Genomic DNA, 27,733 nt, shown 5'->3' on the forward strand with positions numbered 1-27,733 from the left:
AAAATAATCACTATGCCATTGAGGCACATTTGGGGGCAGCCTGCCCTGGGCCCCAACATTGTCTCGTTCTGACTCGGCTCCCACAGTGGTCTTGTTGGGTGTTGATGCCACGTGGGGGCCGTCACATTCAACAGCAGGACACTACAGCCCAGCTCCAGGTGCCCCGCTAGCTCCCAGCTCCCGCTTTTCTCTTTCTCATTGTTTTTGTCATTACTAATGGAACATTGCTAGTGTTCAGGTTCATTTCTCAGTTTAGACAACCAAAGGGATGGGCCCTGAAACAGGCAAGCACCATCCGAGGTGGAAGCCCATGCACTTAATCTGTGGGAAGGTCTGAGAGACATTAGAACAGGGTGGAAACAGCCTATGCGCCTCAAATGGCCTAAGTCATGACATCCTGAAACTGAGCAGACCCTGTGGGGCTCCCGGGCACAAAAGCCTTTCCTTCCTTCCTTCCTTCACTTTTGGCTGCATTGGGTCTTCGTTGCTGTGCACGGGCTTTTTCTAGTTATGGTGAGAGGGGCCTACTCTTCGTTGCGGTGCGCGGGTTTCTCATTGCAGTGGCTTCTTTTGTTGTGGAGCACGGGCTTCAGTAGTTGTGGCGCACGGGCTTAGTTGCTCTGCATCATGTGGGATCTTCCTGGACCAGGGCTTGAACCCGCATCCCCTGCATTGGCAGGTGGATTCTTAACCACTGCGCCACCGGGGAAGCCCACAAAACCTTTCTGTGTCCCCTCCCTCCCCTTTCTTGTGTGTAGGAAATGTGCTGCATTCAGCCTCTATGACCTTCTGAGTTCCAAAGGGCAGGTTCGAACAGTTTGCTAATCAGGGAAGGGAGGTGATGCAGAGACAAGGGAGGAGCGGTCAAGAAACAACAGTGCAGCCTCGGGGCAGGGTGCTGGTTCCCCCTCAAGGGATACACACAACTGTATCTTTGAGCTGTTCTGCAGATACTGAAACCCCCACCAGGTGGAAGAAGTTAACTGCACGCTGCTCACAAGCACTAGACCCCAGACGGTTGAACCAGAAGGTTGATGATGCTGACTCCCAATTACCTCACCGCCAACCAATCAGAAGAATGTCCACGAGCTGATCACACCCTCCTGTTTGAATCATTACTATAAAACTTCTCACTACCCCCTCCAGGTGAGTTTTGAGGGCATTAGCCTGCTGTGACCCCTTTGGCTGGCAAAGCAATAAAGCTATTCTTCTCCACTTCACCCAAAACTCTGTCTCTGAAATTCAATTCCGTACCGGCGTACAGAGGCCGAACTTTGGCTACAGTTCCAGTGTAGCCGTTGATGTATGTGATTATGGCTTTGAACTATCAAGGAAAAGTTAAATGATACTCAGTGACTTCCTTTAAAGAGACAGTGAAAAAGCAATCCATTTTAGAACTATAACTGTAAAAATTATTAAAATATTTAGAAAAAAGTTATTCAGCACTGGAGTAGATATAGCCCCCAGCCTTTCCACTGGGAAAGGTAAGCATACTTCTGGGGATCCCTGGTAGATCAGAGACCCTGGGACTTTACTCTTGCACAGCTCCCGGTCCTACAGGGGAATTAGATTCCACTGTTGAGGAGAGTCTGCTAGAACCAGAGAGATCAAGTCCCTGCCCCTGGGATATGCCAGGCTGATGGAGGAAGAATGGACCAGTTCAGTAGGAGAGGCACAGGCCTTGCTTGCTGGCAGGTGTGGGAGTCATAACTGTGCTTGGCCTTCAGCCTTAGGGACACAGTAGGCAGAGCTCAGCCTGGCCTTTCACTACCAGCCAAATCATGTGGTCCACAAAGTGGATTTTCTATAAATGCCATAATGAGAAGGAACAGCTAAGGTGAACCAGCAAATATTGATATATTGAACTTCTCGGAGGGCCATGGCGATGTGATAAGGTGACTATTAAGTGGTTTAAAAGCCTGAGAAACGTCCTTGAAAGAAAAATCAGTAGTTCAGCAGCTGTGGGAAGTTAGCGGGAGTGTGGAGAGAAGGGGAAAGACTGAGAGGAGTACAGATAAGATAAATAATAGCTAACACTTATCAGGGGTTTACTAAGTGCCAGGTACTGTTTTGTTTTCCACCTGTTATTGCCATCCTCACAAAAATCCCATAAAATAAAGTATGGCCATTTTCTTCATTCTACAGAAGAGGAGATTGAACCACAGGAATATCAAGTAACTTCCCCAAGTTCTAGTAAGAATTGGAGCTAGGATTTGTGTCCAAGCAGTCTGGTCCCACTAACCATCATCCTGTCCTAGAACCATCTCATGATAAATCATGAACAGTGGTATAGATTCTGACCAGGCAGCCCCTGTGAGCCTATGGATCCCTCAGAGAAATGTGGAGCCAGCAAGCTGATTCTAAAATTTTATGGGCAGGCAAAAGCGCTAGACTAGCCAAAACAATTCTGAAAAAGAACAGTGTTGGAGAACTCACACTACCTGATATCCAGATTTACCATAAGCTGCAGTAGTCAAGACAGTGTGGTGGGGAAGGAAGGAGAGACTTCAGTGGAAAAGAATAGAGTCCAGAGATAGATCCTCACATATTTGGTCAGTTGATTTTTGGCAAAGATGCAGAGATAAGTCAATGGAGAAGGGCTTTTCAAGGAATGGTGTTGGAATAATTAAATATTCATATGCAAAAAAAGAACCTCAATCCATACTCCATACCTTATAAAAAACGAACTCCAAACGGATCGTAGACATAAATGTAAAACTTAAATCGTAAAACTTCTAGGAGAAAACATTATGGCTTTCGGTTAGGCTGAGATTTCTTAGATACGACACTAAAAGCATAACCTATAAAAGAAAAAAGTAATAACTGGCGTTTCTTCAAAATTAAGAACTGCTATTCAAAAGACACTTGAAAAAATGAAAAGACAAGCCACAAACTGGGAGAGAATGTTTGCAAAACGTATATCTCATAAAGGACCTGAATCTACAATATATAAAGAACTCACAAAACTCAATAATAATAAAAATAGCCAACTCAACTAAATGGGTGAAATATTTGAACAGACACTTTCCCCAAGATGATACATAGATTGCAAAAAAGCACATACAAAAGTGTTCAAATTAATTAGTGATCAGGGAAATGCATACTTAAACCACAATGAGATACAGAATACACCTATTTGAATGGCTAAAATTAAAAACCCAACCAACTCAAGTTCCGGTGAAAATGCAAAGCAACTGGAGTGCTCATATATTGCTAGCAGGAATGCAAAATGATACAGTCTCTTTAGAATACAATTTGGCAGTTTTGTACAAAATTAAACATTTACCATTCAACCCAGAAAACCCACTCCTAGGTGTTTACCCAAGAGAAATGAAAATCTGTTTATAGCAGCTTTATTCATAATTGCCCCAAACTGGAAACAACCCAAATGGCCCTCAAGTAGAGCGTAGGTAAATAAAATGTGGTGCATTCATACAATGAAATTCAGCAATAAAAAGGAATGAACTATTGATATACAGAACAGCACGGATGAATATCAATTGCCTTATGCTAAGTGAAAGAAGCCAGATTCAAGGCTACATACTACATGTTTTCATTTATATGACATTTGGGAAAAGGCAAAACTATAGGGACAGAAAAACAGATCAATGATTGCCAGGGACTGGGATGGGGGAAAGGTTGACTACAAAGTGGACCCAGGGACTTTTTTGTGGCTGATGGAACTATTCCATATCTTGATTGTGATAGATGACTGTAGTCAAAACCCACAATACTATACACTAAAAAGGCTGAATTTTACTGTATGTAAAATTATCCCTTAATATTTTTAATGGGGACAAAAAAGGAAGGTTTCAGCAGCTTGTGGGGCACTGACCAGAGTTGGTGAATTCTACAAAGGGATCTTCCCAGAATATGGCCAGTGCCCTTAGAAGCTCCATCAACTATGTATTTCCAGGCCAGAGAAACCTAAACTCAAGACCCTTTGCTGGCTGCTAATAGGTGGCTTGAAACCTGAGCGTGGCTGGACTCCCCTAAGGCTCTGGTCTACATGGGGAAAGTGCAAAAGGAAGCAGAAAGCAAGTGGGAGTCCAGCTCCCAGAGTGAGCGGCCCAGCCATCTGACCCTCCTGTCTCCCAGCATTTCTCAACCCCACTCTTCTGGCTCCTTTGGGTGACTTCCTCCTTTTCCAAGTGGCCTGGGGAGCTGTCAATCATGATGACCTTGTATCCCATCCCACCCCTACCCTAGGACAAACACATGAGTCAGGGTGATATAGTCAGGCAACTACTCCAGGCCACTGTGATTCATTCAGGGAAGACACACGACCCAAGCAAGGCCAAAGAGCATCTTACTGGAGACCACTAGATAGATGTTGGGAGACAGAATTTCTTTCTTCCTGGAGATTACAAAATTGGGAATATTTAGAACCAAGGTGGTCATCTTGCCTAGAGAGGGTAATCAATAGAGCTGAGAGCTGGGAAGGGGGCCAGGGCTCTGATAACATGCTCTGAGCCCCTGGATCCGGTCATGTGGGGAGTAAGAACTGCCCCTAAACTTCCCAATTACTGAACCATTAAGTCCCCTTTCCTCTTGACTAATTTCCTTCTACCTGAGGGTCTTCACTGACACACAGCTGAATCCTGTCCTGTGGTCACGCACTGCTGAGAGTTCCGTTCATACGAGTTCAGCCAAAAGTAACGGACACCTGCTTCATGCCGGGCACTGGGGACACTGGGCCCATGAAGACACGGTTTTTGCCCTGGAGGAACTCACAGTTTCATGGAGGAGACAGATGTGTCAGCAAATGGTAAGTGGTCAGATAAGCATTAGCTAACATGAAGAACTCGGAAGCCCAGCACTCACCCTAGCTTAGGGCTTCAAATAAGGCTTCTTGGAAATGACCCCTGAACGGAGTCTTGAAGAATCACCCAGGTGGAAAGGGGGGAGGGTGGGTGTTTGGGCAGAGGCGTGAGCAAAGACCTGGCAGGGTGAAACCTCATGATGTGTGCAGAGGAACACAGATCCTTTTTCTAGAGGAATCCGGTAAAACTTTCTGTGTTGATGGAAATGTTCTATCTCTATGTTGTCCATTTCGCAGCCTCCAGTGATTAAACACTTGAAATGTGGCTAGTGCAACTAAGAAGCTCAATTTTTAATTTGATTCCATTTTAATTAAAATTTAAAGAGCTGCATGAAGCTGGTGACTACCACCTTGGACAGCTCGGCGGCTCTAGGCAGTTAAGTGCAATGCAGAAGTGGTAGGAGACAAGGCAGGCCAGGAGAGCACAGGGAAGAGCCATGGATGCCATTTGAAGGGCATTGACTTTAACCTGTAGGTGATGGGAAGTCTTTGGAGGGCTGCAAACTGAAAAGTGACATGGGTCATCTCACTAGATGAGGGGCTGGGTTGGAGCAGAGGAAGACTGGAGTCAGAAGGACATTGCTGTAGCTCAAGGGAGGAGTTATGAGAGTCTGAAGCATGGCAAATACAGAAGGGCTGGTGGGGAGGGGACTGATTCCAGAGGCTTTAGGAGGATAGATCAGCAGGACCAAGTGGTCTCTTGGTTTTGGAGGGTGGAGTTGCATCTCTTTCTTGGAAACGTTTACAAGAAAGATGAATTCTTAGGTGGTGGAGCTTGGACAGGGTGCTCCTCCCAGGCAGAGGGACTGGAGGCTGGGAGAGGATCCTGCAGCTGCTGCTGGATTCCAAGGCCCCACTTCCTTGCAAGGCAGGCTCTGTCAAGGTTAGGGATGTAGGGGGAAGAGACACCTTGCTTGGCTGCTGTTTCTTAGTAAATTGAAGGATCAGGGCAGCCTTGAAAACTACTGAGTCAGACTGTAAATACTGATACCACTTCCACAGTACCAACTGCAGGAGTGGGAAGGCTCCCCAAAAGACAGAGAGGCAGTTTAAAGCCTTTGGTAATTCAGAAAACACCTGAATTATTTAGTAAAGTCAAAGTATCATCGAGAGTTAGAGACTGCCCCCTCACTGGGCCTCCCTGGGTAGAGTGGGTAGAGGGCAGGTTTCCGTTAGCTTCAGGGTGGGAATGGGGGTCCCCAAGCTTAGGCCTTTTTAAATATAAAGTAATCAAAGAGATTATCCTCTCTCTGAGACAGGCGGCCAAGATTCCCTCCATCCCTGGTTTCTTATGATTCATTCATTTACTTATCATATATTTATCGAATAACTACTATGTGTCAAGCCCTCTGATAGAAGCTGGGACTATTGGGACAAAAGGCACAGACCTTGCCTTAAAGGAGTTTCATGGGATGATTATAATACAGTGAATAATATTCATTGAGATGCATTGTATCCGGCACTCTGCTGGATGTATTTTATGTGGACTTAATTTTTCCAAAACCCTATGAGGCAGGAACTGTCATGATCCCCAATTTATACATGAGGAAACTGAGGCACAGAGACCTAAAGTAACTTACCCAAGTATCTAGGACCCACTCATTTAAAACACTTCACCTTAGGGGACTTCCGGGAAGATGGCGGAAGAGTAAGACGCGGAGATCACCTTCCTCCCCACAGATACACCAGAAATACATCTACACGTGGAACAACTCCTACAGAACACCTACTGAACGCTGGCAGAAGACCTCAGACCTCCCAAAAGGCAAGAAACCCCCCACGTACCTGGGTAGGGCAAAAGAAAAAAATAAATAGAGACAAAAGGATAGGGACGGGTCCAGCACCAGCGGGAGGGAGCTGTGAAGGAGGAAACGTTTCCACACACTAGGAAGCCCCTCCGCGAGCGGAGACTGCGGGTGGCGGAGCGGGGGAGCTTCGGAGCCGTGGAGGAGAGCACAGCCACAGGGGTGCGGAGGGCAAAGTGGAGAGATTCCCGCACAGAGGATCGGTGCCGACCGGCACTCGCCAGCCCGAGAGGCTTGTCTGCTCACCCGCCGGGGCGGGCGGGGCTGCGAGCTGAGGCTCGGGCTTCGGTCGGAGCGCCGGGAGAGGACTGCGGTTGGCGGCGTGAACACAGCCTGCAGGGCGTTAGTGCGCCACAGCTAGCCGGGAGGGAGTCCGGGGAAAAGTCTGGACCTGCCGAAGAGGCAAGAGACTTTTTCTTCCCTCTTTGTTTCCTGGTGCGCCAGGAGAGGGGATTAAGAGCGCTGCTTAAAGGAGCTCCAGAGACGGGCGTGAGACGCTAAGGCCGCTGCTGCCGCCACCAAGAAGCCGGTGTGCGAGCACAGGTCACTATCCACACCCCTCTTCCAGGGAGCCTGTGCAGCCCGCCACTGCCAGGGTCCTGGGATCCAGGGACAACTCCCCTGGGAGAACGCACGGCGCGCCTCAGGCTGGAGCAACGTCACGCCGGCCTCTGCCGCAGCAGGCCCGCCCCGCACTCCGTGACCTTCCCTAACCCCCAGCCTGAGTGAGCCAGAGCTTCCGAATCAGCGGCTCCTTTAACCCCGTCCTGTCTGAGCGAAGAACAGACGCCCTCCGGTGACCTACATGCACAGGTGGGGCCAAATCCAAAGCTGAGCCCCTGGGAGCTGTGAGAACAAAGAAGAGAAAGGGAAATCTCTCCCAGCAGCCTCAGAAGCAGCGGATTAAAGCTCCACAATCAACTTGATGTACCCTGCATCTGTGGAATACATGAATAGACAACGAATCATCCCAAATTAAGGAGCCGTGTGGATGAAAGGCTCTTGGTGCTGCAGCCAGGAGTTAGTGCTGTGCCTCTGAGGTGGGAGAGCCAACTTCAGGACACTGGTCCACAAGAGGCCTCCTAGCTGCACATAATATCAAACGGCAAAAATCTCCCAGAGATCTCCATCTCAACGCCAGCACCCAGCTTCACTCAACGACCAGCAAGCTACAGTGCTGGACATCCTATGCCAAACAACTAGCAAGACAGGAACACAACCCCACCCATTAGCAGAGAGGCTGCCCAAAATCATAATAAGTCTACAGACACCCCAAAACACACCACCAGACATGGACCTGCCCACCAGAAAGACAAGATCCAGCCTCATCCACCAGAACACAGGCACTAGTACCCTCCACCAGGAAGCCTACACAACCCACTGAACCAACCTTAGCCACTGGGGACAGACACTAAAAACAACAGGAACTACGAACCTTCAGCCTGCAAAAAGGAGACCCCAAACACAGTAGGATAAGCAAAATGAAAAGACAGAAAAACACACAGCAGATGAAGGAGCAAGATAAAAACCCACCAGACCTAACAAATGAAGAGGAAATAGGCAGTCTACCTGAAAAAGAATTCAGAATAATGATAGTAAAGATGATCCAAAATCTTGGAAATAGAATAGACAAAATGCAAGAAACATTTAACAAGGACCTAGAAGAACTAAAGATGAAACAAACAATGATGAACAACACAATAAATGAAATGAAAAATACTCTAGATGGGATCAATAGCAGAATAACTGAGGCAGAAGAACGGATAAGTGACCTGGAAGATAAAATAGTGGAAATAACTAATGCAGAGCAGAATAAAGAAAATAGAATGAAAAGAACTGAGGACAGTCTCAGAGACCTCTGGGACAACATTAAATGCACCAACATTCGAATTATAGGGGTTCCAGAAGAAGAAGAGAAAAAGAAAGGGACTGAGAAAATATTTGAAGAGATTATAGTTGAAAACTTCCCTAATATGGGAAAGGAAATAGTTAATCAGGTCCAGGAAGTACAGAGAGTCCCATACAGGATAAATCCAAGGAGAAATACGCCAAGACACATATTAATCAAACTGTCAAAAATTAAATACAAAGAAAGCATATTAAAAGCAGCAAGGGAAAAACAACAAATAACAAACAAGGGAATCCCCATAAGGTTAACAGCTGATCTTTCAGCAGAAACTCTGCAAGCCAGAAGGGAGTGGCAGGACATATTGAAAGTGATGAAGGAGAAAAACCTGCAGCCAAGATTACTCTACCCAGCAAGGATCTCATTCAGATTTGATGGAGAAATTAAAACCTTTACAGACAAGCAAAAGCTGAGAGAGTTCAGCACCACCAAACCAGCTCTACAACAACTGCTAAAGGAACTTCTCTAGGCAAGAAACACAAAAGAAGGAAAAGACCTACAATAACAAACCCAAAACAATTAAGAAAATGGGAATGGGAACATACATATCAATAATTACCTTAAATGTAAATGGACAAAATGCTCCCACCAAAAGACACAGGTTGGCTGAATGGATACAAAAACAAGACGCATATATGTGCTGTCTACAAGAGACCCACTTCAGACCTAGAGACACATACAGACTGAAAGTAAGGGGATGGAAAAAGGTATTTCATGCAAATGGAAACCAAAAGAAAGCTGGAGTAGCAATTCTCATATCAGACAAAATAGACTTTAAAATAAAGACTATTAGAAGAGACAAAGAAGGACACTACATAATGATCAAGGGATCAATCCAAGAAGAAGATATAACAATTGTAAATATTTATGCACCCAACATAGGAGCACCTCAATACATAAGGCAAATACTAACAGCCATAAAAGGGGAAATCAACAGTAACACATTCATAGTAGGGGACTTTAACACCCCACTTTCACCAATGGACAGATCATCCAAAATGACAATAAATAAGGAAACACAAGCTTTAAATGATACATTAAACAAGATGGACTTAATTGATATTTATAGGACATTCCATCCAAAAACAACAGAATACACATTTTTCTCAAGTGCTCATGGAACATTCTCCAGGATAGATCATATCTTGGGTCACAAATCAAGCCTTGGTAAATTTAAGAAAATTGAAATTGTATCAAGTATCTTTTCTGACCACAACGCTATGAGACTAGATATCAATTACAGGAAAAGTCTGTAAAAAATACAAACACATGGAGGCTAAACAATACACTACTTAATAACGAAGTGATCACTGAAGAAATCAAAGAGGAAATCAAAAAATACCTAGCAGCAAATGACAATGGAGACACGATGACTCAAAATCTATGGGATGCAGCAAAAGCAGTTCTAAGAGGGAAGTTTATAGCAATACAATCCTACCTTAAGAAACAGGAAACATCTCGAATAAACAACATAACCTTGTACCTAAAGCAATTAGAGAAAGAAGAACAAAAAACCCCAAAGTTAGCAGAAGGAAAGAAATCATAAAAATCAGATCAGAAATAAATGAAAAAGAAATGAAGGAAATGATAGCAAAGATCAATAAAACTAAAAGGTGGTTCTTTGAAAGGATAAACAAAATGGATAAACCATTAGCCAGACTCATCAAGAAAAAAAGGGAGAAGACTGAAATCAATAGAATTAGAAATGAAAAAGGAGAAATAACAGCTGACACTGCAGAAATACAAAAGATCATGAGAGATTACTACAAGCAACTCTACGCCAATAAAATGGACAACCTGGAAGAAATGGACAAATTCTTAGAAAGGCACAACCTGCCAAGACTGAATCAGGAAGAAATAGAAAATATGAACAGACCAATCACAAGCACTGAAATTGAAACTGTGATTAAAAATCTTCCAACAAGCAAAAGCCCAGGACCAGATGGCTTCACAGACGAATTCTATCAAACATTTAGAGAAGAGCTATCACCTATCCTTCTCAAACTCTTCCAAAATATAGCAGAGGGAGGAACACTCCCAAACTCATTCTACGAGGCCACCATCACCCTGATACCAAAACCAGACAAGGATGTCACAAAGAAAGAAAACTACAGGCCAATATCACTGATGAACATAGATGCAAAAATCCTCAACAAAATACTAGCAAACAGAATCCAACAGCACATTAAACGGATCATATACCATGATCAAGTGGGGTTTATTCCAGGAATGCAAGGATTCTTCAATATATGCAAATCAATCAACGTGATACACCATATTAACAAATTGAAGGAGAAAAACCATATGATCATCTCAATAGATGCAGAGAAAGCTTTTGACAAAATTCAACACCCATTTATGATAAAAACCCTGCAGAAAGTAGGCATAGAGGGAACTTTCCTCAACATAATAAAGGCCATATATGACAAACCCACAGCCAACATCGTCCTAAATGGTGAAAAACTGAAAGCATTTCCACTAAGATCAGGAACAAGACAAGGTTGCCCACTCTCACCACTCTTATTCAACATAGTTTTGGAAGTTTTAGCCACAGCAATCAGAGAAGAAAAGGAAATAAAAGGAATCCAAATCGGAAAAGAAGAAGTAAAGTTGTCACTCTTTGCAGATGACATGATACTATACATAGGGAATCCTAAAGATGCTACCAGAAAACTACTAGAGCTAATCAATGAATTTGGTAAAGTAGCAGGATACAAAATTAATGCACAGAAATCTCTAGCATTCCTATACACTACGGAGGAAAAATCTGAAAGTGAAATCAAGAAAACACTCCCATTTACCATTGCAACAAAAAGAATAAAATATCTAGGAATAAACCTACCTAAGGAGACAAAAGACCTGTATGCAGAAAATTATAAGACACTGATGAAAGAAATTAAAGATGATACAAATAGATGGAGAGATATACCATGTTCTTGGATTGGAAGAATCAACATTGTGAAAATGACTCTACTACCCAAAGCAATCTACAGATTCAATGCAATCCCTATCAAACTACCACTGGCATTTTTCACAGAACTAGAACAAAAAATTTCACAATTTGTATGGAAACACAAAAGACCCCGAATAGCCAAAGCAATCTTCAGAATGAAAAACGGAGCTGGAGGAATCAGGCTTCCTGACTTCAGACTATACTACAAAGCTACAGTAATCAAGACAGTATGGTACTGGCACAAAAACAGAAATATAGATCAATGGAACAGGATAGAAAGCCCAGAGATAAACCCACACACATATGGTCACCTTATCTTTGATAAAGGAGGCAGGAATGTACAGTGGAGAAAGGACAGCCTCTTCAATAAGTGGTGCTGGGAAAACTGGACAGGTACATGTAAAAGTATGAGATTAGATCACTCCCTAACACCATACACAAAAATAAGCTCAAAATGGATTAAAGACCTAAATGTAAGGCCAGACACTATCAAACTCTTAGAGGAAAACATAGGCAGGACACTCTATGACATAAATCACAGCAAGGTCCTTTTTGACCCACCTCCTAGAGAAATGGAAATAAAAACAAAAATAAACAAATGGGACCTAATGAAACTTAAAAGCTTTTGCGCAGCAAAGGAAACCATAAACGAGACCAAAAGACAACCCTCAGAATGGGAGAAAATATTTGCAAATGAAGCAACTGACAAAGGATTAATCTCCAAAATTTATAAGCAGCTCATGCAGCTTAATAACAAAAAACAAACAACCCAATCCAAAAATGGGCAGAAGACCTAAATAGACATTTCTCCAAAGAAGATATACAGATTGCCAACAAACACATGGAAGAATGCTCAACATCACTAATCATTAGAGAAATGCAAATCAAAACTACAATGAGATACCATCTCACACCAGTCAGAATGGTCATCATCAAAAAATCTAGAAACAATAAATGCTGGAGAGGGTGTGGAGAAAAGGGAACCCTCTTACACTGTTGGTGGGAATGTAAATTGATACAGCCACTGTGGAGAACAGTATGGAGGTTCCTTAAAAAACTACAAATAGAACTACCATATGACCCAGCAATCCCACTAGTGGGCATATACCCTGAGAAAACCATAATTCAAAAAGAGTCATGTACCAAAATGTTCATTGCAGCTCTATTTACAATAGCCCAGAGATGGAAACAACCTAAGTGTCCATCATCGGATGAATGGATAAAGAAGATGTGGCACATATATACAATGGAATATTACTCAGTCATAAAAAGAAACGAAATTGAGCTATTTGTAATGAGGTGGATAGACCTAGAGTCTGTCATACCGAGTGAAGTAAGTCAGAAAGAGAGAGACAAATACCGTATGCTAACACATATATATGGAATTTAAGAAAAAAAAAAGTCATGAAAAACCTAGGGGTGAAACAGGAATAAAGACACAGACTTACTAGAGAATGGACTTGAGAATATGGGGAGGGGGAAGGGTAAACTGTGACAAAGCGAGAGAGAGGCATGGACGTATATACACTACCAAACGTAAGGTAGATAGCTAGTGGGAAGCAGCCGCATAGCACAGGGAGATCAGCTCGGTGCTTTGTGACCGCCTGGAGGGGTGGGATAGGGAGGGTGGGAGGGAGGGAGACGCAAGCGGGAAGAGATATGGGAACATATGTATATGTATAACTGATTCACTTTGTTGTGAAGCTGAAACTAACATACCATTGTAAAGCAATTATACTCCAATAAAGATGTTAAAATGAAAAAATAAAACACTTCACCTTAAATAGTAGAATAGGCAAACTTTAAGATATATAAATATATATTTATATTTATTTTTATTGAAGCATAATTGACTTACAAAATTATATTAGTTTCAGGTATACAACATAGCGATTTGATATCTTTATACATTACAAAATGATCACCACTGGAATAAGCAAACTTCTGTTGAGAGACTGAATATACAAATGGCAAATGGACAGACCCTGTATAAAAATAGGACCCAGACACATAATCTACAGCATTCAGTCCAGGAAACCAATCCATTATCTACAGTAACCAGCCCTGGAAGCCAGCTTGCTATCTTTAAGCCTTGCAGGACGTCAGACCATCATCTGTCATAGCCACCAGCTCAGGGAGCCAAAAAATAACCCTGGCAACAACTGGCCCCAAACAACTAGGATTTGATTAATAACTGACAGTTTCCCTAATTTTTGTCCCTGCTTCCAACTTAGGACCAAGCAGAGGAAGCCAATATGGGCCTCTAAGTTGTCACATAGGTCCCCCGGCTTCTAGCCTCTTATCTTCAGCTTCCCCAGGCCAGCAGCCTCCAGTCAGGACACACCTGAAGCCTGTACCTTTTCCGCCATAAACTTTTCCCATCCTGCCTTTATGTCTCTGCCAACCACAGGTGATAGTGGCTAACTCTTGTTTATTTCCACACTGTAAAGGGCCAGAGAGAAAATGGTTTTGGCTCTTTGCGCCATACAGTCTCTTACCAACTACTCAGTCCTGCTGTTAAAAGTGTGAAGCAGCCACAGACAATATGAATGGGCATAGCTGTGTTCCACTAAGACCTTATCCATAGGAACAACTTGTGAGCAGGACACCAGTTTTGCCAGGGGGCTGATTCCGGAGGCTTTAAGAGGATAGATCAGCAGGACCAAGTGGTCTCTTGGTTTGGAGGGTGGACTTGCATCTCTTCCTTGGACAGGTTTATAAGAAAGATGGATTCTTGGGTGGTGGAGCTTGGACAGGGTGCTGCCCCCAGGCCTCTGTTTGCTAAACTTGGTTTTATGCTATGCTGCTCCTTTACTAAGAGTGTCACCACAAACTCCAAGCTTCCAGAAAAAGTATTGACACTTCTCTTTTGTGAACGAGTGTTTCCTTTCTGAAGCACTTTCCTATGTAAATTATGTTCCGGGACCCAATTTTCGATGTGTGGAGAGGGGTGTCTTTCCACACCAACAAGCAGTTCTTGAGACACCACCTGCATGTCCTACAATTCAACTTCAATTCTGACACTATCTACCTAGAGATGGCATCAGATCCCACAGGCCCGCAAGACTGCCCCCCCTCACTCCCCACCCCCATGCCCAGATTATCACCAGTGTTACTGACCGACTGGCTGTTAGATTGGAGGTTCCAATGACCACCTCCTTGGACTTCGGACATCAGTTGTTACCTGGACATCTGACTGACTGGCTATAAATCAGAGGTTCCATGACCCTCTCCTTGGGTTTAATAACTTGCTAGAGAGGCTTACAGAACTCAGAGAAGCATTTTACTTACTAGATTACTGGTTTATTATGAAAGAATATAACTCAGGAACAGACACATGGAAGAGATGAATAATGCAAGATACAGGGAAAAGATGTGGAGCTTCCATGCCCTCTCCAGGTTCATCTCTCTTCCCCAATCTGCATGGGTTCACCAACCCGGAAGTGATCCAAATACCACACAGTTGGGATTTTTATGGAGGTTTCATCACATCCGAATGATCCACCAATAACTCCATTTTCAGCCCTTCTCCCTTCTCAAGAGAATGGGAGGCAGGGCTGAAAATTCCAAGCTTCTAATAATGGTTTGGTCCTTCCATCCAGGAGCCATGTAGGAGTCCACCCAGCAGGGTCTCCTCATTAGAACACAGTTCACTGCTATCACTCAGGAAATTACAAGAGTTTCAGGAGCTCTGTGTCAAAAATGGGGAACAGAGACCAACATATATTTTCTGTTATCTCACACCATATGTTAGTTAATTTGGACCTGCCAGATCACAAGCTCTTTGAAGTTAAAGACTATGTTTTATTCATTTTTCTGTTCCCTACAGGGCTTACCTAGCACCAGCCAGAGCATGTAGTAGATTCTCAACAGATGCTTCTTGAAATGAGTTGAGTTGAATTAAATCATCATGAAATGAGTTGAGTTGAATTAAATCATCACAATGATTTGGTAATACTGGGAGCTTAGAGATTGTTATTCCCATTGTACAGAAGATAAAGCAGAGGCTCAGAGAGTTAAGTGACTGTGTTTATCTAGAGGTTTTTGCAGAGCAAGAATTTGGATCCTGTTTTTGAGCCCCTCTGCCTCTTGGGCAGGACAGACTCCTCCCCTAATGGGCTCATTCAAGAGCCCCACGGAGACAAGCTGCTGCTGCTTTTCCTTTGTCTATTTGAATTCTGTGATTTTATAATCTTCTAAACATTGAACATACCTTCCCCCTGCCCCTCCCATTGCTCTGAAGTGAAACCTTGGGGGAATGAGTCATTCTGTAAAAGCCAAGATGTCTAGGTGATGGAGTCTATCCCTTTAACCCTCAGAGAGTTTTAAAAGGTTTATATAGAAATCTTCCTGACATGCACTGCTCTTGTCTGTCTTCTCCTTCAGAGAACCCCAACAAGAATTTATCTCTTTGTGCTAAAACAAGGGCCTTGATTACAGACACCAGTGGCTGAGCTGTGGGATAACTCCAGATGCCCTCATGACATCAAGTCATGTGAAGTGGCAAATGACCTGCACTTCTTTGAGGAGATATATATACACAGATGTTTCTGCCTTCCCCTCAGCCAACTCTGGGGGGCTGAGTGGGTCCCTACAAAGGGAAATGGGCTCTAAGTGAGGATCAACAAAATGTATGAGCTTTAGTGACATCTATGGTGACACTTCAGAGACATTTAAAAAAACGTTCTGTTTCTTAGCTGTGCTCTGGGCAGGTGAGGTTGCCAGGTAGCTTAGTAATGGAGAGGTGTCTGTACAGAGGTAAGCGGTGGATCCCATTTCCAGAGGCCAGCCCTCTGAAGTGCAGTTGTTTGGAGCTGGGGGGGTGCTTGAAAGGTCGGCAGCACAGTGACTACTGAGGGGCCCTGGGCCGTCAAGTCCTAAAAGTCCATCCTTAGGGCTTCATTTTTATGTTGAGCTTTCCCTCTGTCCTCCAGACACTAACAAGTAATTCATTCATATTCTCATTTCTCTCCCTGTCCCCCCTCTCTCTCTCTCTCCATTTCTCAATCTCTCTTTCTCTCTTATGCTCAAAATTCTAAAGGTAAAATACCACAAAATCATAAAGGAACAAAGGGTGTACAGTAAAAAGTAAGTCCTCCTCCCATCCTTAAGCTGCAGAATTGTTCCAGGAGTGACTTGTGTCCAGTTTCTAGATGTACATGTGCTTTTATTTTTACACAAATGATAAAACATCATACGCACTGTTCAGTACCTTATTCTCATTTTCACTTTAAACAATACATATTTGAAACCAGTTCATATTGATACTGAAAGAACTTTCTTTTTCTTGTAATGGATGCAATGGTATTTCATTACATGGAAGTACTCTTGTTCATCTAACCAGCCTCCCGGTGACCTTATTCCTCCTACAGTTGCAAATGGCGTTACAAATGGCATTAAAACAAATAGCCTTTGCGTGTACAGGCACACCAGTAAGAACAAATTCTTAGAAGTGAAATTGCTGGCTAAAGGGTATGAGAAATTTAATGTTGGATAGATATTTACGCTCTCCATTTAAAAATACAGTGTGCAGTATGCTGCCGAGGTGGGCAGACAGAGCTCTGTAGGAACACAGCCTCAGGAGAATGTGTCTTCTACTAGGTGGAGACAACCTACACACACCTTCCTTTTCATGACAGTTTGGACTACTATACAATAGGTTTTCAATAAAAGTGCGGAATTCACTGAAATGATGAGTGCCAAAGAAATCCTAAGTGTTTTTTCTGTAGGAAAGGAGCAGACCAGAAATTGTCAGCTCCAGTCCCAGCCTGACCCTGACCTACTGCCTCTAGCCCTCTTACCTGTTCCACCTGCCCCTCAAGTCTTCAATTTTCTCCAACTGCTCCCCTCCTGGCTTCACTTCCTTCCCCTCCCAGCTTAGCCCCTGGGCATCATTTCAACTACTTAATGCCTCCAACTCTTATCATTTTCCCCTTCCATGTCACGTGCTCTTAAACACCCCCAAATTTGTACCATCTCCCTGCCCCTTCCACTAGGTTACCCAGCAATGCTGGAGAAATCCTACCCTTGGGGAGATCAGAGATTTGAGATTCCCAGGCTCAGCTGGGACAATGGCATGGCCTCACAGTCCTTCCACTTGTTTCTCACCAGTTCTTCCTTCCATTGTCCTCCTTCTTGTGTCTCAGTGTCCACCATGCTGACCACAGCCAGCTGGGCTCTAAGTTTCCCTCTTTCTCCTTAAGGACCCTCTCTGTTATTCCTTTTCTTGTATATCTTCAACTACTTCCCCTTTGTTCATTCTTTTTTTTTTCTATAAAACTTATTTTATGTTCACTCTTTCTTCACAGTTCACAAACCTGGCATCTAGTAGATGCTCAATAAATCTCTTTATAAAATCAAATTTATTCTGGTATAATTTACAAATGAAATGGGCATTTAAAGTATATAACTCATTGAATTTTGATAAATGCATAGTCCCATGTCATCACTACCCCAATCAAGGTAGAGAACTTTATCACCCTGGAAAGTTATTCCCTGCCTCTTTGTGGTCAATCTATGACCACTCCCTCCAGCTAATTACTGATATGATTTCAATCATCTGGCTTAGTTTTGCCTCTTTTAGACTTTCATAGAAATGGAATCATGCAATATGTCCTCTTTTGTCTCTAACTTCTTTTACTCAACATAATATTTCTGAGATTTATCCATATTGTCGCTTGAATTAACATTTTGTTCCTTTTTAATGTTAAATAATATTCCATTTTATGGACATGCCACAGTTTTTTTTTTTTTAATGTTTATCTGTTGGAGGACAGCTGGTTGTTTCCAGATTTTAGCTCATAGGAATAAAGTAGCTATGAACATTTGGTCACAAGTCTGGATAAATAAGGACTTCCCTGGTGGTTCAGTAGTTAAGACTCCGTGCTCCCAAAGCAGGGGGCCTGGGTTCAATCCCTGGTCAGGGAACTAGATCCTGTATGCTGCAACTAAGAGCCCACATGCTGCAACTAAAGATCCTGCATGTCACAAGGAAGATCCCACACGCGGCAATGAAGATCCCACGTGCCGCAACTAAGACCTGGCACAGCTAAATAAATAAATAAACAAATAAATAAATTTCATTTATCTTGGGTAAATCCCTAGGAGTGGAATTGTTGGATCATAGAGTAGGTATATGTTTAACTGTATGAGAAACTTCCAAGATGTTTTCCAAAGTGGTTATACCGTTTTACATTCCCATGAGCAGTTATGAGAATTCCAGTTGCTCTACATCTTTGCTAACAAGTGTTACTGTCAGTCTTTTAAGTTTTAGTCATTCTAGTGGTGAAATGATAGACATCATTTGGTTTTAATTTGCATTTCTCTGTTGATTAATGACGCAACATAGCTTTTCATGTGCTTATGGCCATTTGTATATCTCTCTTTGTGAAGTGTTAGTTCAAGTTCTTTCACTATTTATTGTTTTTTAATTGATGTGTACATTTTTATATAATCTGGATACAAATCCTTTGCGGAATATGAGTTACAAACATAGAGTAGGATCTAGACATATCCTAGCCCATGGCTTGCCTTTTCATTTTCTTTTCTTTTTTTGTTTTCTGGCTGTGCTGTGTGGCACGTGGAGTCCTAATTCCTCGACCATTAATTGAACCCGCACTCCCAGCATTGGGAGCTCAGAGTACTAACCACTGGACCACCAGGGAAGTTCCGCCTTTTCATTTTCTTAATGGTGTCTTCTGATAAACAGGTGTTTTAAATTTTGATGAAGTCCAATTTATCAATCTTTATGGTTATTGCTTTCTGAGTCCAGTCTAAAAAATCTTTGCCTAGCTCAAGATCATGAAGAGTTTCTCCTGTGCTTTCTTCTTTCTTTTATAAATTTATTTGTTTATTTATTTATTTATTGGCTGCATTGGGTCTTTGTTGCTGCGCGCGGGCTTTCTCTAGTTGGGGCGAGCGGGGGCTACTCTTTGCTGCAGTGTGCAGGCTTCTCATTGCAGTGGCTTTTCTTGTTGCAGAGCATGGGCTCTAGCGCGTGGGCTTCAGTAGTTGTGGCATGCGGGCTCAGTAGTTGTGGCGCACGGGCTTAGTTGCTCCGCGGCATGTGGGATCTCCCCGGACCAGGGCTCGAAGCTGTGTTCCCTGCATTGGCAGGTGGATTCTTAACCACTGCTCCACCAGGGAAGTCCTCCTATGCTTTCTTCTTGAAGCTTTGTATGTTAACCTTTTCTTTTTAGGACCATAAACCAGCTCAAATTAATTTTTGTGTGTGGTGGTAAATTTATTCTCCCCCATATATTTATCCAGTTGTTTCAGTACAATATGTTGAAAAAGTTTCCTTTCCTTATTGAATTTCTTTGGATCCTTTGTCAAAAATCAATTCCTCCAGTAGAGGAAGCTGGAGGGACTTTGCAGGAGGAGGGAGTTTTCTCCTGGTTCCAGTGCTTCTGTTTTTGTTTGTTTGCTCTTGTTGCATGTCTGCCAACCTCATGTCCAAAGCACACAGTTCCTCAGCAAGCTTGCAGGACTGGCCCCAGCCAAGTAACTCCTCACAATAGTCTTCCTGATGTGGACAACATGAATCCCAGGCCTGAGGCCACCCTACCAGCAACTGGCTCCCAGCACCCCAACTCCCTTGTGCACCCACCTACTAGCCTCAGCCCTGTACCCCAGGTGGTTGCTTCCCATGGCCCTCTTGACATGGACACCATACAACCCAGGCCTCACACTGCCCTGCTGCTAAGTTGGCTCCTGATGCCTTGACTCCCTCTACATCCCCACCCATCAAACTTTGGCCCACTTCTACCCTGGAAGCAAGTGTTTTCTACTTTCCCACCAACTGTAGACCAGCTCTGACCTGGGCAACCCAGAGAACTTTTCTACCGTTGAGTGGGTTGAAATTAGGTCTGGATCTCTATCTTGGGAAGAGATCTCCCTCCTAAGTTGTTTCTTCCTTGGTCCTTCTCCCTCGGCCTTAGGGTATTCTTTAGAGTGCTACCCAACGTTTTTTCCTTTATAGTTACTCTCCTGTTATAGTTAATAATTCTTTACATGAAACATTTTCTGTTCAGATGACTCTGTGCTTTCTGTCTCCTGATTGGACCCTTGGTTTGTACATTTAATAATTCCATCATCTCTGTCACCTCGAGGTTTATTTCTATTGACTGATTTTTCTCTGAATTATGGTTCACATTTTCCTTCTTTGAATGTCTAATAATATTTTGTTGTATGTTGAACACTGTGTACGAGAGACCAGGATGATGAAGCATTTGAAAATTATGTCATATCAAAATTTTAAAGAAGTAGAGATATTTTTCTGGAGAAGATACAGGCAGGTTACAATGGGTATGTTTCATACTGAAGGGCAGCTGCTTCAGAAGGTAGAACTAAGGCAAGAAAGGAAAGGACAGCAGCACAGGTGTCAGAAGAGATATTAGGAAGAATTCTCTGTGCATCAGAACTTCTGCCTGAACATGTAGTGCTGGTGGTGAAGCAGAGGCTAGGTCACTGTTTATTGGGGATTTGTGCATATACATGGTCAGAGGAAGGGTTCCAATGCATTTCTGTAGAGCTTTTTGGGAAAAGCACGTGTTTTGAAGTCATATTTGAGTGGGGTACTCAGTTTTACCATCCACCGGCAAATTACTTATCTGTGCCTCAGTTTTCTCATCTGTTAAAAAAAAAAAAAAAAGTGCTACCTATCTCTAAGGGCTGTTGTAAGGATTAAAGGGAAAAGCCCTAGCATTCCGGGTCCTTACCTATGACTCTAACTGTAACCCAGCATATTGATGCTTCTACAAATATCTGCTGCCCCCATTCAGTTGTGGCTTTAGGGGCCTTCAAGGATTCTTTTAGTTGATGGGGTTGGTTACCTATCCCATCTCCCCTCCCCTGACTTCTTAAAACTTCATTGCCTGCCTGACCTCTTCAACATCATAGAAAACCCCCACAAAACTTCTTCACCTTAAGCTCTCACCCAACCCCTTCAATTTCATAGAAAAATTCTTCTAAAGCTTCGTACTTCCTCTACATCCCACTTCTGCACCCCCAAAATGTGCTCTCTGTATATTTCTGTGATTGTATTTACATTCCTTTAACTTTTTAAACTATTTTTAAATTATTAAAGTAATACATGTGTTATAGACTGAATGTGTCCCCTCAAAATTCCCATGTAGAAATCTTAACCTCCAGTGTGATGGCATTAGGAGGTGGGGTCTTTAGGAGGTAATTATGTCATGAGGGTGGAGCCTTCATGAATGGGATTAGTGCCCTTAATAAAAGAGATCACAGGGGGCTGCCTTCCCCCTTCTGCCATGTGAAGGCACACCGAGAAGACAGTCATTTATGAACCAGGAAGCAGGCTTTCACCAGACGCCAAATCTGCTGGTGCCTTCATCTTGGACTTCCCAGCCTCCAGAATGGTGGGAAATAAATTTCTGTTGTTTATAAGCCATCCAGTCTAGGGTGTTCTCTTATAGCAGCTCAGACTAAGATAATATGTATATAATTAAAATATCCAAGCAATGAAAAAGGGTACAAGTGAAAAGTAATACTTCTCCTCTTCCCTCACCAGCCCAATGCCATCCCAGAGATAGACATTTTAATTTTCTTGAGTATTTTTCCAAGAAATATTGTATGCATAGGCAAGTATGTGCATGTGCGCACACACACACACACACACACACCCCACATGCATATTTTTCTGGTTTTACGTGATGGGACTCTGCTCTACAAACTGTTGTGTCCAATGCTTTTTCCACTTCATGGTCCTTGTACCTCTCTGCAGATGAGTAAACGAGGTAGTGCCTCATTTTCCAACAGTTGCTTGGTGTTCCTCCATATGGATGTTCCTCCCTAGCTGGATGTTTTAGTTTGGTGTGGTTTGTTGCCTTTCACCACTGAGCTAATCTGTATTTCAATAGTCTGGGTCCATGTTTTCAACGGAAGAAAGGGCAGGGGCTGCATTTTAGTTTGCGTTTTATATCCAGCACCTGGCCCTGTCCTTGGCATGTTGTAAAAGTCATGAACTAGATTCCATTCCACAGGGTTGTTCCTCGGAAGGCCTGGCCCAAGACCCGTCCCCAAAGGGGTCACCAGCAAAGAAAGCTGGTGACCCCCGACCCTTAATCCTCGCCTCCTCCTCGTTCAGCTGGCAGGTTAATCCCTTCAGAGGCAGCCGAGACCTCCCTCTCATCTCCTGGATCCTCGGGGTCAGCATGGATATGTGGGCTCAGAAGACCCCTCTCCCAGGGGCCACAGCCCCTCTCTGTGACCCTCTGTTGGGTTTCCCCAAGCCCCTCCTTTGGAGAACCACCACCCACTGCCCTCTCGAGGCGTCATGTCCTCTCGAGAGCCGTTTCCTGCTCCTCCCAGCATTGCTCCCAGGAGGGAGAGGCAGTTCATTTTCTCCCTGAATTCCAGCCCCTGGCGCAGATAAACCTTGGGAAGCATTTCCTGAAGCTTCCCAGGCCTTTCTCAGCATGAATATTTTATACTTCTGCAGTAAACTAGAGTGTTAGATCAAGAAGAAGTGGTCGGTGCCACACTGCTGCATGCTAGCAAGGAGTTTGGGGTGGGCAGGTGATGCGAGAGGATGGGGTTTCTCATTTCTTCCAATCCAAGCAGAAATTAGGTCCCTCACCTGAGCACCCAACATTGCCCTGCAGTGTGAATAGGTGGCTGCCCCCAGGCCAGCAGTATTCCTGCTCACTGGTCCACCTTCAGGTGCTCCAAAAGATCACCCTGGATGTCTGCTTTGTCATTTTAGTCCATGCCTCTGCTACTGTCCCACTCGTTGAATGCGAGGGGCGCACCTCTGAGACCTCCACATCCAGCCGTCACACTTTACAGAAGGGGAAACGAGACCAGGGAGATAGAGGGACGGCTCAAGGTCATCCTGCACAGTGGGTGGGAATACATTTAGGGATCCTGACTCACAGCAGGGGGCTTCATCCTAACCACTGATTTCAGCCAGAGAAGATCTGTCAACCTGTCACTGCTGCTGGCTTACTTTCCCTTCCCTGAGCCCAGGATAACGCAAGTGGCTAAAACTTACACAAAGTGTCCTGTACTCCTGGTCCCGTTTGAAGTGCTTTACGTACATTCATTTTTAAAAATAACTTAACACCCTATGAAGTATACTTTCTACTTTATAGGTGAAGAAACTGAGGACCAGAGAGGTTAAGTAATATACCCAAGATCACACAGTGACAGAGCTGAGATTCAAGGCCAGGCAACATGGCTCCAAAGTCCATGCTCTTACCTTCTGCACCATCCTTCCCCTCAGAATAACAAACTATGTTAGGCTCTGTTCTAAGAGTTTATGTGCACAGGCTCGGGGGCTGCCACGGGAGACAGGCTGTGGTTGATGCCGAGGGTGAGAGGTGAAGACACCCCACACAATTGTTTTCCAACCAGGCCCAGACATGCCTGTCCTTGAAAGGTAAAAACTTCAGTGTGAGCCTTCCTCCCTAAAGATGCAAACAGTACAGCACTCTGAACAGACACAAAACAGCTCTCATCTCAAAGAACCCAGCACTTGTGTCACAGTAGTAGAAGTTAGATGCTGGTGTAACAGCATTTGATGCAAGAAGACTTCTAGCCAGACAGTGATCTCTTTGGACCCATTACTTTGCATTTGAAATCAGATTGGATCACCTCCCATCCTGAGGCTCCCCAAGACTTTCAAGAGTTTTTCCAATGACCCTTACAGAAAGATACCATCTCCTGAGAAATGCAGTATTTATTTACAGTGCATTGGATCTCTAGGAAACACCAGAATTTTCAGTGAAGAACATATTAAATAGCTCAAGGGCTACTGTAAAGCATTTTTCTTTTTTTTTCCTTTTTTTTGCGGTACGTGGGCCTCTCACTGTTGTGGCCTCTCCCGTTGAGGAGCACAGGCTCCGGACACACAGGCTCAGCGGCCATGGCTCACGGTCCCAGCCGCCCCGGACCGGGGCACAAACCCGTGTCCCCTGCATCGGCAGGTGGACTTTCAACCACTGCGCCACCAGGGAAGCCCAGTAAAGCATTTTTCTACGGCTTGACAGTAAAGCTCCTAGAACCAGTTCCTATCTCTGAAATGAGGTGTTCCTTTAGAGTCAATAAGAACACACAAAACCTACAAGTCATGCAGGACACATCCTGAAGTTCTTAAAAGAGAAGGGACCTGAAGATGCCTTCTGTGCTGTGGAGGTAACGATTGGTTGATTTTTACCCAAGAGACTCCTGGAATTTTGTCTTTGGACAGGCTGCTTTTTTTTCTTTTAAATGTATTTATTTTATTTTATTTTTGGCTGTGCTGGGTCTTTGTTGCTGTGCATGGGCTTATTCTAGTTGTGGCCAGCGGGGGCTACTCTTCATTGCGGTGCGCGGGTTTCTCATTGCGGTGGCTTCTCTTGTTGTGAAGCATGGGCTCTAGGCACGCGGGCTTCAGTAGTTGTGGTGCGTGGGCTCAGTAGTTGTGGCTCGCAGGCCTAGCTGCTTCGCAGCATGTGGGATCTTTCCAGACCAGGGCTCGAACTCGTGTCTCCTGCCTTGGCAGGCAGATTCTTAACCACTGCGCCACCAGGGAAGCCCCTGGACAGGCCTCTTTGACAGATGGTGTGGGGATATTCAGCTTTGCCAGGTATGGCAGTGATTTTATATCTCACTCTGTGAAGGCAAAGTGAAGAAGCGCTACAGAAAATATCTTCCAAGTGGCTTTTCGGTTTTTGATAACTATTACACTTCTGAAGTGGCATTTTGTTGCTTCAGTCCTATAAGACTTTAACCCATGAGACTGGACACATATTTGGACTTTGACCTGCCTAATGCAAGGCTCCAACCACTTGGAAGAAGCTGGCCAGAGCCTCCTCAACCTTTGCCCTGTTTATGCAAGTTGCAGAGTGCTATTTGCTTCAATAATACAGAAAGATACAAAGTGGATTGATGATGAATCTGCTGACACACCAGGAAATACTCTGAAACTTAGTCATGAGGATAATGGGAATTTGCTGGGAATTCCCTGGCGGTCCAGTGGTTAGGACTCCACAGCTGAGGGCCCAGGGTTCAGTCCCTCGTCAGGGAACTAAGATCCTCCAAGCCGAGCAATGCAGCCAAAAAAAAAACGTGAATTTGCCAAAACCAGTGGAAGCCTTTAAAGAATGGAAAGAGTGTTCTTGTGATAAGCTATAATGGAAAAAAAATCTGAAAAAGAATATATATACACACACACACACACACACACACACACATAACTGAATACTTTGCTGTATACTTCATAAAAAAAGAAAAAAAAAAAAAGAATGGAAAAAGTGAATAAAATGCCTTGCTGTTCTCCCAAAATAAGAACCTTCAATTAGGCCTACTTAAAATAAATACTTGCGCATTAAAAAAAGAGTTTATGTGCTATATTCCATTTAATCCTCATCACAGCTCTGTGAAGAAGAAAATACTCTCTTATTGAACACATTTTATAAGCCTCTCCGAGGCTTCAAGAGGCTGGGTAAACTGATGAAGGTCACTTAACTGGTGGAGTCAGCAATGAAGGGGACCAGAATACGCCACCAAAACATGCCACTTTGGCATAAGGATCATTTTGTGCTGGAGGCAATTACAAAGCAGCAGATGCAGAAAAAAAAGCCATCTGCCTTCCCCCACCGGGCTAAAAGCAGGATATTAATTTTCATTTGTAAAGTTGTCTCCCTCTTCCATGCCAGGAAGAGGAGGACACATATTGGACTCAATCACCAGAGACAACTCTAGACTCAGGCCAGACATGGCATCAAGAGGAATCTACGAAACCAAACCTTACTAAATAAAATACACTCATCTTCTGTTAGTTTCCTCTGATATATTTACCTTCCCACAGTTTGCCACCCCGAAAAGCCTAAACGCCTTTTCTTTTGTCTTATCCCTTCTCTACAGATTTGTTGTTCTTTGTTAAGATGCCAAATAAGCTCCAAGTTCTTTTTTGTTTTTTCCTTTCTTTTTGGTCCTGCCATGTAGCTTATAGGATCTTAGTTCCCTAACCAGGGATTGAACCCAGGCCCTAGCAGTGAAAGCACTGATCCTAACCACTGGACCGCCAGGGAATTCAAAGTTCTAACCAAGTTCTAACCATCCCTTTGAGTTACTCATCACTGAGTTTCTCCCATGTATATTCATGCTGCATGCATTACTAAACTCCGTTTTTCTCTTGTTAAATTGTCTTTTGTCAGTTTGATTTCCAGGGCTTTAGCTACAGAACCTAGGAGGGTAGAGAAAAAGTTATTTTCCTCCCCTACAGGACTTAACCCAGATCCTCCCTTATACTTTAAATCATCTCTTGATTACTTATAATACCTAATACAATATAAATGTTAAGTGAATAGCTGCTGGCACACAGCAAATTCAAGTTTTGCTTTTTGGAGCTTTCTGGAATTTTTTTTCCTTGAATATTTTTGGTCCCCAGTTGGTTGACTCCATGGATGTGGAATCCACAAATACTGAGGACCCACTGTACGTAATAGGTCCTTTTCCTTTCTCTTAAGCAAAGGAAATAATAATGATAATATAACAAGGAAACTGAAGGTCAATCTATGGTCATTGAGAATGACTGTCAGGTCATTTCCTTTGCCATCATGGGAAACCACCGAGGCGGGTGGGGACCACCAACCTGTTTCTGTGAATATTGATGGTTTTGTGGTTTCTGGACATATTGAGGCCTTGGCAGCCTGCACAGCAGTATCTCAGGTGAGAGGAAACAGAAGGGAGGTGAATTGCTACAGAAAATGGAATAATCATGGACTAATAATGTCTGAGTGATTATGGTAGTTGCACCCCACCTGTCTTACACTTTCAACATCAGCAGATCTGTCCACAGCTCCACTTTTCCAAGCAGTGGAACATGTCTCAGGCCTGAGACAGTCACCTGCCAGATTCTGTGAGGATCCTGCCCAAATCCTGCCGGAATTCAATGTCTGAGCTCTTTGCGCCCAGGAGGGCTTCAGAGAGGTTGAGATTCTCTGAAGGAGCTGTATTGCTAAAACTAGACTATGATTATAGAATCATAATTTCCTTTCTACTTTTACCTAAAATTATACATGGGTCCTACTGGGGGAGAAAGTGGGCTACAAAAGGCAGTCAAAAACACTTGCACGGTAACCAATCTTTTAAGGCACATATATTTTAAAAAGGTAATTCCTGCAAAAATACTAATTATTTGGAACATTTCACTGCAGAGCAGCTGGGGTTTGCTAGAATAACTTACAAGTCCAAAGGAAGCAACAGTGAATGGAGCTACCGGAACAGCATGGATGCTC

At 43.6% G+C, this 27,733-nt stretch overlaps 1 protein-coding gene and 1 pseudogene across 2 annotated transcripts in view; one reads left to right on the forward strand and one right to left on the reverse strand.

The window, feature by feature from the left end:
• Nucleotides 1–27,733, reverse strand: part of MSH6 (mutS homolog 6) — a 125,783-nt gene that overhangs the window by 50,443 nt on the left and 47,607 nt on the right. The gene's annotated exons all lie outside the window — the stretch shown is intronic.
• On the forward strand, nt 4,010–25,778 carry LOC111174789 (archaemetzincin-2-like; annotated as a pseudogene).

The sequence above is a fragment of the Delphinapterus leucas genome, chromosome 13 (genome assembly GCF_059928025.1).
Source record: "Delphinapterus leucas isolate spDelLeu-1000000601 "Yukka" chromosome 13, BTC_Dleu_Yukka2, whole genome shotgun sequence".
NCBI classification, from domain to species: domain Eukaryota; kingdom Metazoa; phylum Chordata; class Mammalia; order Artiodactyla; family Monodontidae; genus Delphinapterus; species Delphinapterus leucas.